This window comes from Lepus europaeus, chromosome 15 (genome assembly GCF_033115175.1).
Source record: "Lepus europaeus isolate LE1 chromosome 15, mLepTim1.pri, whole genome shotgun sequence".
In the NCBI taxonomy this organism is placed as follows: Eukaryota; Metazoa; Chordata; class Mammalia; order Lagomorpha; family Leporidae; genus Lepus; species Lepus europaeus.
In genome coordinates this window covers 41,157,602-41,162,464 of record NC_084841.1, presented here as the reverse complement: position 1 = coordinate 41,162,464, position 4,863 = coordinate 41,157,602, and positions in this window count along the sequence as shown.

Genomic DNA, 4,863 nt, shown 5'->3' with positions numbered 1-4,863 from the left:
TACTGAGCACTGTTCTAAACACTATGTAGTAAACTCACTTCATCCCTGTGACAACTCTAGGAAATGGATACTGTTTTGATCCTGCTTTTGAAGATGAGGAAGAAATGGAGAGAAGAAACTTTCCTTGGGGCTGGCGTTGTGGTACAGCAGGTAAAGCTGCCACCTGCAGTGCCAGCTTCCCATATGCACACAGGTTCAAGTTACAGCTCCTCCACTTCTGATCAAGCTCTCTGCTAACGTGCCTGGGAAAGCAGCAGCAGATGGTCCAGGTACTTGGGCCCCTGCACCTACATGGGAAACCCAGAAGAAGCTCCTGGCTCCTGGCTTCTCTCTGGCCCAGACTTTACTGTTAAGGCCATCTGGGGAATGAACCAGTGGATGGAAGACGTCTCTCTTTCTGCCTCTGCCTCTCCCCTTCTGTAATATCACCTTTCAAATAAATAAATAAATCTTAAAAAAAAGAAACTCGCCTAAGATAAATACCTAGAAAGTCATTCTTAACCATTGTGTGAAACTTATCTTCCAAGCATGCCAAACATCTTATGATAAATACTTGTTTTAATGAAAGGTCTTCCAAAGACCAGCTGATTTTGAATAAATATATAGGAGTAACTATTCCAGAACTACAAAAGTAAATGAGTTTTTCAATAAGTATGACAAGGTTTTTACATCATCAAGTTAGATGTGTGAATTTTAATGTATCTGTTTGAAAACCAACCATGTTTCTGAATAGTTACACCTACTACAATAGACTTATTAGATTGAAATAGATAGAAGTGCCCACAGTTAACTCTTTCTGAACTGGAACTGAGAAAATTGCACTTCCACATGTTTCAATCTAGTATTTTTGTCCCTATTGAAAAATTGATACTTCTTAGGGGTGGGAACTGCTTGTTCACCCATATAGCAATATTTATTGAATGTTAACTGTAGCAAATGCTATGTCAGTCCCAGGGTAACAAGCCACAGAGACGTGGATCTTGCCACCAAGACATTCAGAGCTTTCAGTAAGAGGCAAGTATACAAAGAGTTATAATTAAAGGACAATTAAGTGGGTGGCTAGTTGGCCAAGCACTTTCAGCTGCATCCCATATCAAAACCCCAGGGTTTGGTGCCCAGCTCTGCTCTGACTTCAGCTTCCTGCTATGCAGACCCTGGGAGGCCATGTTGACAGCTCAAATGATTCGGTCCCTGCCACTCACGTGAGAGCTCTGGATTGGGTTTCCCACTCCCAGCTCCAGTCCCTGACCTGGAGAGCATTTCAGGAATGAACCAGGAAATGAGAAGTCTCTCTCTCGTTCTCTGTGTCTCCAATACATAAATAAAGATTTTTAAAAAGAAATACATAAGAGTAAGACCATACTGAAGTTCTATATAAAGTGTCTTGGCATACTGAGGAAAGGACACACACATCAGCCTAGGAGAGGCAGGAGTGGTCTTCACAAAGATGAGGCAGGTCTGACTGAGGTGTCACGGGTGAGTAGAAGTTCGCCACTGCTACTGAAAATCATATGGAAAAACATCCAATGGGCAAAGCGTTCAAAGATAAAGAGTGACTTTCCCAAAAATACTTCTTGACAGAGAGGGATCTTCCAGCCTCTGGTTCACTTCCCCAAATGGCCACAATTGGCTGGGGTTGGGCCAGCGTGAAGCCAGGAGCCACAAACTCCAGCCGGGTCTCTCACATGGTGGCAAGGGCCCAAGTACTTAGGCTACCTTCTGCTGCCTTCCCAGGTACATAAACAGGAAGCTGGATGAGAAACAAAGCAGTGGGATTTGAACTGGTGCTTTGATAGTGGATTGATTTGAACCCAGCCCTCCAATATGGGATACAGTGTTTGCAGAGGTGCCTTAACCTCTGAGCCAAACCATTTTCCTACGGGCCCTACTTAAAAGCTTTCTATCCTGGGACAAGTTACTTCTCTCAACATCAGTTTTCTTATCTATAAGATAAAGGTACAGAATTTTTATGAAGATCAATTGCTTAGAAAATTCATATATTCCAAGTATTTAACAAATGGTGGCTATTTTTATAATTCTACAGATTTTAATTCTTTGTGACCCAGCACATCACTAGACTGTCAACAGGTAAGTGTCAGACGTATTTCCCATGAAAATCACTGACTGTGGTTGGGGGATGGGTGCAGATAGTGCCTTGTAAATGATATATGACCTTAGAGAACTCGTGACTTTTCATCAGGCCACAATGTGCTACTGAATTTTCCCAGAATTCTGTGGTATCTGTTTATCATCATGTGTGTGTATGTGTGTGTGTGTGTGTGTGTCTGACAGAGAGAGCGAGCAAACTTGTCAGCATACAAAAGTTCCCAGATGGCTCTTTTAAGCACTTTTGATCTCTGCAGTCTTTGATTCGAATGTTCCCCAGAGATCTGAGAGCAGATTTTTTGTTGCATCCCTAACCAGGACTATGCAAAATTGAGCAAGTAATTAGCCCAGTTTAGCCCATCTTGTTTAACTACAGATGGATTTGTGGCAGGAAGAGCAACCTTACATCTGATATCATTGCCTGAGCCCTAATCCACTGACTTTGAGAGCTCTGCAGACTTCTCAGGAGAGCCTTGGAAAAGACTAGCCAGGTGTTGACCTGTGGTCAGCTGGCCTCCAATGTCTAATTGCACAGTCTTGTCTGGGATGTGGTTCCCACTGAAGCCAACTATCTTGATCCTTGAGTAGTTTGATGAGCTTCACTTCACCCATCAGCTATAATGGATTTGAGATGGCAGTTTAGGACTGCAAAGGTTGAGGTCTTGGGTCATAAGCACACAGTGAGGTCAGCCAACACAAGGCTTGGTGCAACATTTCTCTCCGGGCTGGCTTCCTGCAGACCACAGAGGCCTAAAGGAAGAGTAGCCCCAGCCCTGCAAGGTGGGCCTTTATCCTTAGGAGGGAAGGAAGTCTGAATCTTAAGACCTGGTGTCCTACAAAAAGTAGGGCTTGGCTATAGGAGATCGTGGTATAAAAATGGCAGGTGCTACAAAATGTGAAAGTAGCCTCACTTCAGGGCATAAGCATGTTTGTGTTAGACTTGTCTCAGCATTTTGAAAACACTGTGCAAGAGTCTCATTGCTTACACTGTACAAAGGGTTAAGTGCAGATTCGCTTTGGAGGGGGAAATACATTTTGGTTGTCCAAAAGCCTCTTCCCCTATGGCTGTGTTCTGATATAACCTTAGTGCCATCCAAGGCAATAAATAGCAAAGAAATTGGGGCAAATCCAATGATGTTTCCACAGCATCGTTCATTGTAAGTACGTCAAATTTTTCAAAATGAGACTCCATAAACCATATCATCACAGAGTCCTATTGCTGTCTCAGGGGGGTGGGGTTCAGAGTTCCAAATGCTTGCCTTTTTGGATGCTGCATGCATGTGGCCCTGGGGACTGGTCAGAGTGATTAAAAACAGTCCTGGCGCTAGATCACCTTGTGGTGGAGGTGAAATGGGGATCTTGTTTTCAAGCTGTTTGAGGGGGAAAAAACCAGTGGAAAGGACTCTGGGGTGGGGTGGAGGGGGGACACTCATTCTTTGCAATTTAGGAAACATTGACCCTTGACCTTCCCGACCTTTGGGCCTTAGAAGCCCCTCGTGTGGGTCGCACATGTTCACATCCACCTTGGCAGCCTGAACCCCACTCTCCCTCTGCCCCCCGTGTCCTTGGAAATTCCTAGAAGTGTAAAGACACAATCAGCCCCGGGTTGTTGGCAGGATTCAGTGTGTTACTAAAAATGGGCCTTGGTGGATGGAGACTTAAGAGTTTTAAGTGAAAAAAGAAAATTTATGTAATTATCAGTGACTCCAGTGACTTCAGTTGTTCTGAAACGGTTCATTACCAAAGATTGAAACAAGGTCACAGGAATGCTGCTTCCCAGCGAGGGAGAAGCGTATCTCTCTGCAGCCCCTACTCCTCCCTCCCGCCCCAGCCAAGAGCATCCCCCGGGGAATCTGTCCAGCATCTGTTCGTGAGGGTTTGGACTTAGACTTCATCGCTGTTCTCGTAATGCCACAGCCACCTTTGCAGTGATTCCCTCTTTCCTGCCTCCTCGCTCATTTTGGGTCCTTTCCCAAACACTAAATAACGGGGTGGGGATAGAAGACAGTTTGTCTTCCAAAGTGCAGAGGCGCAAGGCTGGATGACTGTGTTCCCTGAGCCTGGGTCTAACTCCAAGGCCCTGGCTGATACCTACTCTGGGTCAGCATGCAAAGATTATAGTCTGGATGGAGCTGGGAGGAAAGAGCAGTTTTCTGTAACAGCCTCCCTTATTCATGGCCATCTTTCTCTCAGCCAAAACTGCATTTCCTGGTACCTCTCTCGGGGTTGCAAATGAGGAGCAATTGGATCATTTGATTAGCTTTTTCCCAGAACAGGGAGCCTCCCATCTCTGTTTACTTCCCAGTTCGTGAAGGAGGAGGCCCAACAATGGGGCGCCTTCTGGGGCTGCTCCTGAAACAGAACCTGCCCCAGCGTCAGCCTGGTTTTGCTGATCGCGTCCATTTCCCCACAGCAGGTAGACACCTGCGACCCTTTCCACCCTCTCTACTGGGGAAAAGCACTTCCAGGTGGGCTCCCTCAGCCTCGCCCCTTCAAAACCAGAAACTCTCTTTGCTCCGTATAGATCACTAGGCTGGGTTTTTGCTGTTTTAACTGTGGCAAAACATACCTAACATATAGTTTACTGTCTTCTTACCACGTTCTTACATGTATGGTTCAGTAACGTCAACTACCTTAATACTGCTGTGCAACGAATGTCTAGAGTTTTCTTACCTTGGTAAACTGAAACTATCCTCACCGAGCAGCAACATCCCGTTTCTCTCCCCCACCTGGAGCTCCTGGAAACCACCCTTCTAA